Raw genomic sequence first — 13896 nt, forward strand, 5'->3', positions numbered from 1 at the left:
TGTAACAGCTCATAAAGTGATAAGAAGAAATTAATTTTTATTTCTGTCCTCATTTTGTTTCAGCAGTCAACGACGCTAAAGGTCAGATCACTTCCTCTAACACATTGTCATGGACTAAATCACAACTCCATTATCATCTATGCTCAGATTTGCGATGGGGAGGACTTTTCTCTCCCACTTCATTCACATTTCATATTGTTATACATGCCAAGGGCATTTCTCATCTGAGTTCCTTTGTTTGGCTGAGTTGGTTTTTCAAAGCACATGCAAAAAAATGGCTATCAGAAGAACATTTGGATAAAGGCAATGGAGAAAATTTGACAAACCTGGGAGGTACAACTTAAGCACCTTGACCCTTGAATTTATTGAAGCCAGTGTTAGAATGTGATAGCTAATCTGTGTCCATCAAGAATGGCATTAAGAGAGTAAGTGTTCCCAGGAGTATGTCCACTAAGGAAGAAGCAATTATGTGCCATGGACCACACAAAGCAGCAGCAAATGGGATTTATAAGCGAGGGAGGCAGCAAGCAGCCCATCTCATTTTATTGCAGTTTAAGCCCCTGGAATATGCTTCCCAGCTAAATGATTTTTATCTGTAATGAGGCTTCCAAACATAACTTATTTCTCAATTTTTCTTTCTTACTTTATAAACAACTATACAGTTAAAAAAGGATCTGCAACTTCATCTTACCAACAGTGAACTAGAAACAAAATCAATTAACTCACTGGAAGAAGTAAAATAACACCCATTATGAGGCTAGAAACGGGGCAGAGTATGAGTGACTAATGTTTAGCCAAGTCTATGATTCTCTTCTCAATTTTGCATGTTTTCACAAGCTGTTAACTGAAGCAGCATACCACAAAATGGCCTGCCTTATATCTTCACTGTCTAGCATATGGTAGACATGTTCTAAATCTACTAGGAAAAACCTGTTCTAAATGTACTAGGAAACACTTATTGGAGGTTTATCTGAAAAGATCATTCTTACTGCTGTTTAAAGATCCTGTAATAAGTCTTGATTGACCTCAAGGAATTCATGACTGTGACTTTTAAAGGTGCAGTTTACAGATGAGGAAAGTGACATTCTGATGGGTTGGGCAGCTTGTCTAAGAATACAGAGGTCACAAGATTGAGTACCTGGGATTTGCCCTCAGATCCACCTGGCTACAAGCCCTATAATCTTTCATGATGCCATTCACTCAGTAGAGCACACAAGATAATATACCTTGTAATTTCTGCTATAAAACTTACAGTGAGGTTTACAGATGCTGAATCCTTTCTGAGTCTTTTTAAATTTAATTTTAGCAAAAGTTTGACTAGATTTAACAAAAATATTTTATCTAACCGACTTGGCAAGGATTTGAAGCCTAATGTTATAATTTGATCTTAAAACATTTTGACATTAGAAGTCTATATTTGTTTGAAATATTAAACACAAATCAGAAAATACACTTTCAGATCAAGAAGATGTGCCCTTTGTAAGAACTTATTTTTTAAAGGTAAATATAACTGTCTGACACACTAATGAAATTCTGCCTTGGTGATTATGCTAAAAATACAGTGAGATTTTTAACTTGAAGCATATTTTTCTGTGTTGTTACAGTTGGTTCCATATATTATTTATTTTTATGAGTTCATAAAGTGCTAATGAATAAATCTGGAAGGCAGTGTTGTTGTTGTTGCTGTTATTATTTGAGGACTAATATTTAATGTTCTGTGGCAGCTTAATAAACTTTGTACTCTCCAGCTCCCACTGGTCTATTCAACTGGGATACCAGAAAATAAAGAGCAAAAATCCTAAGGAGTATTCCAGAATGACAGCATTCTTCCCAGCATTCAGCACATTCCCAGGCATTCTTTGGTGGCTTGAGGGTATAATGTCCCTTATTGTTTCATGCCTCCTACTTCTCAGCTTCTTGAGGGGGACCTTTGTGCTTCATGTCTTGTTGAGTAATACATTAATTTCACATAGCGTATAAATGTCTCAAAGCTGAATACCACCACTGTAGCTATAAATATGGGCCTTTCTCCAAAGAATTGTCTTAGAAACATTTTCTTCTTTCTTCCTTATTAAATAACTGCCTACCAGTGTTTATGTAACAGCAGAACTATTTATGGTGAACTTGATGACCCAGAGGACGTGAGAGTCACATGTGAAATCCTGTCTTCCCTACCTCAAAGTCTAGATCTCTAATTATAATAGGCATTGCCATATAGTGGAATCTATGAATCAGCTCACCTGCTATACACATCACTATGCTTAAAGTACAGATTGCCTGAATTCTTGTCCCAGATTTACTGTTGCACAACTTGGTAATATCTGTCAGAAGACTCTCAGATCTTGCTATTATTTAGTTTTCCCACTGGTGAAATGGAGATAATGATACTTTCTCTGGTACCCTCCAAGCTAGGTCACTGCTAGTAGGGTCAGACAGAGGTCAACAAATGTGAAAATTCTCTGAAAATTGCAATGAATTATGGAGATGCTTGTAATTGTTAAGGATTCAGAAACTAAGATTTTGTGTCCAGATGTAATAAATCTAGAGCCCAATATAACTTTAATACAAAATACAATAAAAATTTAAGGATAATACCAAAATTACTAGGTATTCATATGTTACCTAGAGTCTACTATGACTTATGTTTTGTACAAGAGTTGAAAATCTTGGACTTTTATATTTTTAAACCAGGAGAATGCTCCAATATGTGTCTTATTTGTAATCAAGTGAGTGCAAAACATATATCCCTCTATGCATCATTCTAACTATTGGCATTGGAATGTTCCATCTATAAGAAATCACCAATTCAAGTGCCCATCAGTAGATGAGTGGATAAAAAAAAACTTTGGTACATTTACACCATTGAATACTACGCAGCCATGAAAAGGAAGGATCTCTTAACCCTTGAGACAGCATGGAGCAACCTGGAGAGTATTATACTAAGTGAAATAAGACAGTCAGAGAAACATAAGTATCACCTGATCTCAGTCATAGGTGAAATTTAATGAACAAAATAGATCCAGAGACACAGAAGCATATACTAGACTGAGAAATCTCAAGAGGGTATGCGGGGGTGGGTGGTGTGTCGGGAGAGATTAACTGGGGAACTTATATGCATAGAACATGGACATAGACAATAGTGTTTTGAAGGCCTGGAAGGTGCAGGTACAGGGTGGAGAGGGTCAATAGGAATAAAAAAGGGGAGGCATTTGTAATACTTTCAACAATAAAGGTAAATTTAAAAAAGAAAGGAAGATAGTGCCTCTGTCTCCCAGACTCCAAAGGAGGGTAGGAGCTTAACTCTGATAAGGGACAGTTAACAAACACAGAAGGCATAATCACATTAACTATCCAATCCTATAATGTCCTCCAGTGCTCTTATCCTAGCTCATTCCAGCACTTACAACCTCTCCGGCCTTTTGTTCAGTGGAACTGAGTTCAGTCTCTCCTCTATTGTAATAGTCTCGAATAAATTCTTCCTCATCTGTTTTACCACCTAGTTCAATTTTTCTTTCACAATACTACCAAATATCAAAATCTGTCATAAAGCTATAGTATTAAAACAATGTGGCATTGACCTAAGTACAGGCATATTTACAGACAAAACTTTAATTAGAGTCTATAAAGTAACCCAAGCATGTATAGGCATGTGGTTAGTGGTGACAATGTAGAACATTGAGAAAAGAATGGTTTTTGCAATAAATCATACTATTTCAATAGAATCTAAATGGGGAAAAAGGGTGCTGATATGACAATCCAGGAGACTATCTTCTGGGTCTTAGAGTAGGAAATTTTATTTTTAATCTCAGGACAAAAATAGACTCTAACCATAAAAGAAAAGGATGGATATACTGAATTTTAAACTTCTGTTTATTAAAAACAAAACAAAAACAAAAAACCACACATATCATTAAGGAGTTAAAAGGCAAGGCACCCTGCCCTAACCGGTTTGGCTCAGTGGATAGAGCATTGGCCTGCAGACTGAAGGGTCCCAGGTTCGATTCCGGTCAAGGGCATGTACCTTGGTTGCGGGCACACCTGGAGAGTATTATGCTAAGTGAAAATAAGACAGTCAGTGCAGGATGTGCAGGAGGCAGTTGATCGATGTTTCTAACTCTCTATCCCTCTCCCCTCCTCTCTGTAAAAAAGTCAATAAAATATATTTAAAAAAAGGCAAGGGACCTTTATAATAAAGATAATCAACAAAGGATTAAAATCTAGAATATATATTTTAAAATACTTACAACAGGTTACTAAGAGAAATACATATAATCCAATAGAAAAATAGAAAATTCAACAGAGGCCTTTCAAATAGCCAGTATACAATAGTAATAGTGTTTAATCTCATTAGTCATCAATACATGCAAATGCAAAGAAGGGATGGCCATTATAAGGCCACAGTAAGGGCTCAAATTAAAAATCGGAAATACCAAATATTGAAAAGGATGCAAAACAATTTGTACCTTTATTCACTAGTGATGAGAATATAAATTTATAAATCAACTTTGGAAAAGTCTTTGTTAATATCTATAAGGCTATATAGCAATTCCAATCATGTATATGTATCCTTTTGTATGTACAATTATTTTCATAGCAGCATTATTCATAAATGGTCCCAAACTGGAAACAATCCACATTTTCTGTATAATTAAATTGTGGTATGTGTACAACAAAGGAATACTACCCAGCCATGAAAATTAATGAACTAATGCCATATGCAACTTAGATGAATCTCACAAACATACTATTGAGTGAAAAAAGTTAGTTACAAAACTATATTATACAATCCCATTTCCATTAAGTTAAAAATAAAACTAATCTGAGGTATTATACATCAGGATAGAGGTTATCTTTGAGAAGGTGAGAAAAGTTTATGACTATGATAGGGATTGTTGGGGGGTTCTTGATTGCTGATAACATACTATCTGTGCATTTGAGTGTGGAATTATGGATATGTTACCTTTGTAACATTTTCCAGCTATAATTATGTTCTCTGTCCTTTTCTGGGTAAACCGACAAAAATTTTTTCAAAAACCATTGGCCACAGTGTAAAGTTTAAATTTTTTCAGAGACCAAAAAGGTCAGAATTCTCTTTAGACTACATTAGAATTAGCATTTATATTCATAAAGTATATTATCATTCCAACATACTTACATTTTTCCCTTGCAATAATTTTCTCATGGCCATATAGTAATTTAATTTTCTCCTATGAAATTGTTAGATTAGGAGGTATCACACAGATCTAGATATCAGTCCCAGCTCTGCCACTTGCAAGCTACATGAACTTGGATTTAACTTCATTATGTATTGGCTTTTTAATTTGTGAAATACAGAGAGCATTACATACACAGTATGCAAAATTTTGAAAAATAATAAGCACATAAAACTATTAATAATTATAATAATTGCTTCATAGGCAACAATTATTGACACCTGGCTTAGTGAAATTATTTCGATCATATTTTAAATTATTTTTTTATTTTATTTTACTTTATAAATACATTTTATTGATTTTTTACAGAAAGGAAGAGAGAGGGATAAAAAGTTAGAAACATCCATCAGCTGCCTCCTGCACACCCCCTACTGGGGATGTGCCAGCAACCAAGGTACATGCCCTTGACCAAAATTGAACCCGGGACCCTTCAGTCCGTAGGCCGAAGCTCTATCCACTGAGCCAAACTGGTTAGGGATATTTTTTTATTTTTATACATGTTTTTATTCACCGAGTATAAAATTAGAAACTAAAGAGAACCATCAAAAAGTATTTTCATCCATATTCTTCTTCATAAATAATATCTATAAGTTTACAGATAATTCTATAATTTTTAACATTTCATAGACATATTCTGCTCAAATTATCCCAAAGTTATGTACTATAAACACTTTTAATTACATACTCCATTTTTAAGCCATGATGGCAAAGGGGGTGTTACAGTCTTTCTGAAAACTGCCTTTTAATAGACTATTTTCCTTCCAAACACCAGAGGCATAGGTATGGTGCAGAGATGGCACAAAAAAGGAAGTGGTCATCACTATGGACAAAATCCAGCTTCATGGAGGAAAATTTGAACTGAGTTTTCTCCATAAAATAGGTGTTTTCAAAGCAGACATGAGAAACATGAGTATTCTGAGTAATGGGACTAGCATGTACAAAGATAATGGCCTACAGAGTATCAGAAATGGCTTACAGAAATAGAATGTAGGTTAAGGAGATAAGTACTGAGAGACAGGTAGGGGTCAGGTAATAAAAAAATAATTGTAGGCCTAAGTGATCAGACTCTGTAGAGGATGGAAAATGACTAAGATTTTAAGCAGAGGAGAAACTATATTAAATAAGCTTTTGACAGCCCACACTGACTTTAATGTGGAAATTAGATTGAAGAGAGGTAAGAATGCAGGCAAGGACTTCCAGGAGTTGATATGGGTTTTATTTTGGGAAACAGTGACAGGAACAAAGATAAAATAATAAATATGAGGCACTTATTGTGACTGGTTCTATGCAGAGAGCTCATAGGGAAAGAAAGGGATGGGTTTAGAATGAGGCCAGGTTTTTTGCAGAGGTGTCATGGTGAATAGTGGTGCAAAAACAAAAATGGAGAAGTCAGTAAAGGAAGCAAGTTCACAGGAAAGTAGGGCACAATTAGGTAAGTTTCAACCTGTTGAGCATGAGGTGCTTTTTAGACTTCAAGGTGGACATATCCAGAAGTCTATTGGGTAAATGAAATTGGGCTCAGAAAAGAGATTTGAGCAGAAGACATACCAAGCCTATCAAATTCTGCCTATTTTTCATAGCACAATTTTCTGAAGTAACATAGAGAAAAAAAATGCTTTCCTATTTTAACAGACAATATTGCTCATGTGTCCCTTATCTCTGCTTAGTTTTTTCTTAAAATCAAATAATCCTAGTTCAATAAACATTCCTTAGATGCAGCAGTTCTCAACCTGTGGGTCGCGACCCCTTTGGCAGTCTAACGACCCTTTCACAGGCGTCGCCTAAGACCATCCTGCATATCAGATATTTACATTACGATTCATAACAGTAGCAACATTACAGTTATGAAGTAGCAACAAAAATAATTTTATGGTTGGGTCACAACATGAGGAACTGTATTTAAAGGGCCAGAAAGTTGAGAACCACTGCTTTAGAGGAAGCCACCATCCTAGAAAAATGCAGCAGGAATAATAAAATTATAAAGTATATTCAAACCAGCACCAAACAGAAATATTAGTCCTTGTAATCTAGATACTATACCAAGTCCAGGATTGCATCAATTTACTAATAATCTATTTCAACTTGCTTTAATATTAACCTTGTGCCCCAGTACTGGCTGACATCTGCCTGTCTCTGTCTATCTATCTATCTATCTATCTAGCTATCTAGCTATCTAGCTATCTACCTACCTACCTACCTATCTGTGTGTGTAGACACACATATATATCCATACATATAGAGAAAACATAAATATATATAAATATAAGCACATATATATATATATATATAAATAACCATATACCCATTTGTATATGGTTACACACACACACACACACACACACACACATATCTATATACAGTGGGGCCTTGACTTACGAGTTTAATTCGTTCCGTGACGGAGCTCTTAACTCAAATTACTCGTATGTCAAATCAAAAAGTGAACGAGTGAGACACGTGATGCTGGGCTGATGTTATGGAGTTCACTGTGACGTTCGCTGCGCCAACTAGCGGTGGGGTATCTGAAGCTGGCTCATAACCCGAATTTTAGCTCGCAACTCAAAGCAAAAAATCGGCTGAGAGACGGCTCGTATCTCAAAAAACTCGTTAGTCGGTACACTCGTAAGTCAAGGCCCCACTGTACATAAAAGCCTAAGTGACCGACTGACCGGTCGACTGGTTGCTATGACATGCACTGACCACCTGGGGGCAGACACTCAATGCAGGAGCTGCCCCCTGGTGGTCAGTGCGCTCCCACAGCAGGAGTGCTGCTCCGCTCAGCTGACGGATGGATGCCAGACACAGGGCTTATGGCTGGCAAGTGCTGCTGTGCTGGCACGAGCCTCTCCTGATGGGGACTGACTGGGAGTGAGCCCACAGCAGGCACAGTGGGGCTGGGATGAGCAGGAGCAGCAGGCGTCATTGGACTGCCAATATCGGCCCAATCTCCACAGGCCACGCTGAGGGACCTCACTGGTGCACAAATCTGTGCACCGGGCCTCTAGCATATATATATTTATATTCACATGTATGGATGGAAAGCCAGACCTTCTTATCAAAAACTTACTCAATTAATTTAAATATATTGCTTTTTATAAACAGCAACATTTCAAACAATAAACATACTTTTCCTAGTATATGACACTTGTATGTGATATTCTAAAGTCATGTGGGAGAGGAAATCATCCATTAACCACTCCTGCTCAAGCAAAATTTACCCAATTCATTGGCTGTATCTTTCAATGGCTTCTTTCCCTCAATTTTCTGACACTGCAGATTATTTTCAGTCATATTCTCTGACACATAAATCAGATGTCAGAAAGAAATATATTAAAACACAGATGTTCTCCACCAACCCATGCAGTGAAAGGCTCACCTTATCCACAAACATATTATGGGAGGTTTTGCAAAACACTTTAAGGAAATAAAACTCTTTATATGCCCATTCCATTGCATCAACTTAATAAATCCACAAAAGAATCTGTCTTAATACCACATAACATTTGAACAAATAGTTTAATGTCATCTGATATAAAGTTGGTTCACATGTCTTGATTTTAGTATCTTAGTGCTTAGAGGCCTTTCTAATCTTCAAAAATTATTCCTAAAAAATATTTCAAGTTTATTGACTTCATCAGATAAGCAAGAAACTGAATATGTGTGCACAATTTCAAGTTTAATAATCTGCTCTAAAATTTATTTTCCAGGTTATTCTTCAAAAGACGATGCTTGTCTGCATTAATCCTTTTTTATATACCTTTAATGATCGAAAATGGTAGACAGCTAGATGACTTTAGGATTAAAGTCATCTAACAAAATGATCCAAATACCTTTTATGTGCCAGAAACACTCCTGGGTGTGTGGCCTCAGACAACTTTAATACATCTAGTTGGCCTCTCAAGTATTAACTTGTATAGAAGAACATATCTAATAATGGGACTTTAACAGCACTGCCTTCTCTCTGGAAGATGTTTTCATTAGAGCATTTCCTGTAATCTATGAGCCTCACCATGTTTCTTATTCTTTTTTACTGGAAGCAGCTATCTCCTCAGAACAAAGGGCTTTCTCTATGCTCCATTTATTGTCATTTCTCAAATGTAAAAGGCCCCATAGGACCTGCGCACCTCCAAAACACCTCCCTTACTTTCTTCTAATGCTATCTTCTCAATGTAGCTTCCTTTAACCACTACTCCCTTCCCCTGTCTATTTTTCCTTATTGTTCTTATCACCTTTTTCATAGAATAAAACTTGCTTATGATGATGCATGCTTAGAATGTAAGCTTCATAGGGGAATGATTTATATTGTATCCATCCTTAACCTCAAAGCTTAGACTTTCGGCTAGCACCAAGTAAGCATTCAATATATATTTGTTAAATGAATAAATAAATGCTGTTCTTCTGTCCAGAATACTTTCTTACCCTTTAGCATTGCCTAATTAATTCTATTTTCCTGACCTTCTAGAGTAAGCTAGGTCATCTAGCAATTTATATTTTTGGCACATTGAACTTATGGCCATAATTTTACTTTTGGTTGCATTTGGTTAGTGCAGGTCCGAAGGGCAGGTTCTGTGACTGTTGCCTCAGCTCCTCCTCATCACTGTCATCCCAGCTGTCATCCTGGCAGAGAGCTGCTATTCAATACATGGTTTTTGACTGAATGAATTACTGTGGAGTTTAGTATCACACACAAATTTCAATTCTTAGGTAAGCTCCTGTCTACCTGCCAAGCCTCCTCTAGCAGCACTGTTCTGAACTCAATTGTAGCTAAATTGGCCCTTTTTCAGTTCCTTGAGGGTAACATGCTCACTTGATATACTATTTCTCCTTCCTGGAAATTGTACCCACCTCCACTAATCGTCTTTACACACACTTTGTACAGCTCCCTCCAACATATCCTTTAGATCCTAGCTTAAACATCACTTTTCTAGGGAATCATTTCATGCCTTCAAATTCCAATTCAAGTAAGATTATTTTTTTGCTACAAAGCCTGGTTCCTTTCCTTCATAGAAAAAAAAATGCCTCTATTCCTAAATATTGGCTCATTTTTGTAAATATCTGATTAAGAACTATGTCTTCTGCTAGACTAAAGGTATCAAGAGAGCAGTCGCCAAGCCCACCACAGATGAGAAAGCATCAGCATTTGATTTCTAAGAAGGAGCTGAGAAATGGCTGCCATTCTTTCAGGGTTCTAAGGAAAGCAGTCAGCTCATAAATTACTCATTCCTGACCTGGGAAGGAAGTGACAAATTTTCTTTTTGCTCACTGTTTTACCTGTTACCCAGCACAATCCCTGGGACACAGAAAGAGCACAATAAGTACTCATTGGAAAAATGAAAAATGGAATGCAGAATATTATAAAGAGATATGGTAATGTCCTCCAGGACTGGGGACTGTACATAAATTACCACCTCAGTTATTTAGCCAAGCTATTTCTCAATAAAATTATTTATTGGCATCATTGTTTATAAATCAGAATTTCTGTCTACTGACATCCTACAAGCCTCAAAGTCAAGGACAAGTTTCTGACCAGTGGTGACATTGCTGAGGGACAAGCTGAACCGATGAGAGAATCAAATTAATTTACAACAGACTGCTCTTTCAGAATATTATCCTTCATAAGCCAGGCCATGTTTCAGAATCCCTAAGCATATGCTCTGATCTAACTTTGTTTTTCTTCAAACCTTTTAAAATGAAGACTTCTAAAAGTCTTTCAAAGTTAGAGAAAATGTAACTTACAGTTCATAGAAATAAGTCAACACATGTAAAGATGTTCCATGAGGAGTTATTTTTAGAGTTTTAACTCAAGATTATAAGTACAGCCCCAGCCGGGTGTCTCAGTTGGTTGGGGTGTCTTCCCTTATACCAAAAAGTTTGTGGGTTCAATCCCTGGTCGAGGTTGATGTTTCTCTCTTCTCTTCTCCCTGTCCCCCTCTTTCTCTCCCTCTCCCTCTCCCTCCCTCCCTACATCCTTTTCTTCCTCCCCCATCCCTTCCTCTCTCTCTAAAAATCAATGAAATCATATCCTTGAGTATTTTTTAAAAGATGATAAAGAGCACATTTCTCCCTTATTGTACTAAATCAAGGACTCCTGATTTTTCCCATCTGCATCTCTTAACTAAAGACCACTGGGTATTCATTTTGAGGCTCTGGATGGTACTTCAGCTAACTTGAACAAAATGGATTAAGGCATTGTGGTGACATGGGACACCATGGCAGAGAAAGAAGCTGTAAGTGAGCATTCAACACTATTAGACCTTGGGGAATAGCTATGGATGACCAGACCTCGCTCTAATAAAAGCCTTCAAAGATTCTTCTCAGGTCCCTACCAGTTTTTCCCCCTTGTATGAAGTTCATATACCTGTTTCCCTTTCCTAACACTCTTCCTATTACTTATAACAGAATTATTCTGGGAAATGACAGTCCACAATCTCTGATGCACAGATGGAATTTTTATCACATTACAAAGGATACTTGTGTTGCTGTTCAAGAGGCTCCTCCCAATGTAGGTATTTATCTGATTTCTTATCCTTTATTATTTCTTCTATTTTCCTCCTCTCTACCAACTTCTCTTCCTCCTCCCTTTCCTTTTAAAAATTAAACTAGGTAAAACAAGATTAGGTCTATTTGCAAAGAACCTAAGAAAGAGTCATCAGAATTTCAAAGGCAAATGAGAGCCCAGCATTCCAGGGCAATTCAAACCAATGGTTAACCAGGGCAATTCAAACCAATGGTTAAATAAGGCATAGAATTCAGGGGCTGAGGAAACTGATGGAATGAGAAGAAAGAAATGCTAAAGCAGGGGCTTTCTCACCACTTAATTCCTTTTAACTCTGCCTACTTATACATATACACTAGTCTAGATTATCTAAAAGTAAGGTGACGGTAAGAAGGTATGTAGATGAAAAGGAGGGTATCAAAAGGGGAAAGGAAGTTGAGGGGAAAGGAGGTTGGGAAGTAGTAGTCAACACAAATTAAGGGGGGAGACAATCATGGATAAAGGGAGATTGAATTTATGTGAATCAGGGATAGCCAATATATGCAAAGCTATTTGGGTAGATGTCTCTGGGTGAAACACAGAAAACAAGATAAAAATGAAAGCAAGTAGGATAAAAATATAAAAAACCTTAGGACCACCAGTCTTAATTTATCCTTACCTAAGATCTAACCCAGTGAACATTTGTCAGTTCTATGGACTGTTTTTACAGGTGGCCTAGTCTCATAGGCATCACCTTGGAATAATTAGTAGCTAGTAGTACTAGGTCTGGTAATGCCGAAATGTGTGTTTTTTCAGAAGTTCAGTAATTATTTTAACTGGAAATACTCTATGACTAAAAAAACTTTTGCCTTAATTTTTTTAATCAGTCGCTCTCCCCACCTCTGCCCTCTAGCCTTCTTTTAACTTTTTGAAAATTTCTGAGAAACACAGTATTAGAATTTTACCATCCTTAAATAGTTATAACACTATTGCATCAGAACGACAGAATTCCTTAAAATGGGTACAACAGTGGCCTTTCACTAGTCCTTTAGGTGGCCATAAGTGTGTGTGTGTGTGTGTGTGTGTGTGTGTGTGTGTGTGTGTGTGATATATTTGATCATATATTCAATGAGACATTATAATATCAGCACTCCTAAGCCTTTTTAGATCTGCAATCCCTACAGTTTCATTGAAACATAAGCAATTAACATGAGTAACTAGTATAAATTAAATGCTCAGTTGTAGCAGTTCAAGAGTTTTCTCTTTGTTGTTTAATAATGGCAAGTAAGATAACATTGTAGATTGGCAATCTAAAGCAGTAACCTGAGGAAATGACATTTCCCTGGGCTAAAAAACAACAACACACAACTCACATAAAAAGAGAACAAACAGAGATAAGGCTTTAAGAAATGCTGTTATAAGTTTAGTAAGAGAAACTATGTTTAGCACAACCTTGAGCTGATAAAGCTATTTAAACCCACACTGATTAAATCCTTAGATGTGTCAGACTACTGGCTCTGAACTACCACAAAGGAAAGGCAGGAATTTGGTGGGTACAAAGAATACCTCAAATACAATCTGTAATTGTACATATATGTGAATGTACATGTCACAATGAGAACAATAAATTGTATTTTTCCCATATTATTGATGCTTCTGCGTATGGATTTTTGTTTTGTTGAAATTGTTTTAATTTTTTTACAGTAAAACCCTATTATTCTCTATTAGGAAGAGAAGAGAAAAATATGACAATATCCACATTATATTTTGTTTATAAGTACTGGTCATTTTCCAAGCACACAGTTACTATGACTCAGTTGAGTGAGGGCTTAAAAGGCTTAGTATCTGCTCCAACAAAACTCTCATCACTTAAACATGCTGCTATGCCCTCATCAAGACTACAACTGAAGATTTCCAGGAAAAAATACACTGAAGGTGTTTAATTTATGTTACCTGATTGAATGTAATGCTTTTTATGTTTTTTACCTTTGTCCTCTCTTAGACTGTATCTTTGAAGCGGCATAAATAATATTCCCTTGATCAATTATCTAATGCATGTTATTCAACTAAAAACATGAAACTACATTTATATATTTCACTAAAGGCCAGGAAGCTAGTGTGAGCAAACAGTATATAGTTGATGAAAGGGAATTATGTTCAAATGGGATATAATCTGAATTAGTTCAATATAATATATATATATATATATAT

At 36.4% G+C, this 13896-nt stretch overlaps 1 protein-coding gene across 1 annotated transcript in view; it reads right to left on the bottom strand.

Moving 5' to 3' along the window:
• Positions 1-13896, bottom strand: part of DMD (dystrophin) — a 2279750-nt gene that overhangs the window by 1501169 nt on the left and 764685 nt on the right. The window lies entirely within an intron of this gene.

The sequence above is a fragment of the Myotis lucifugus genome, unplaced genomic scaffold (assembly GCF_000147115.1).
Source record: "Myotis lucifugus unplaced genomic scaffold, Myoluc2.0 scaffold_20, whole genome shotgun sequence".
NCBI lineage: Eukaryota > Metazoa > Chordata > Mammalia > Chiroptera > Vespertilionidae > Myotis > Myotis lucifugus.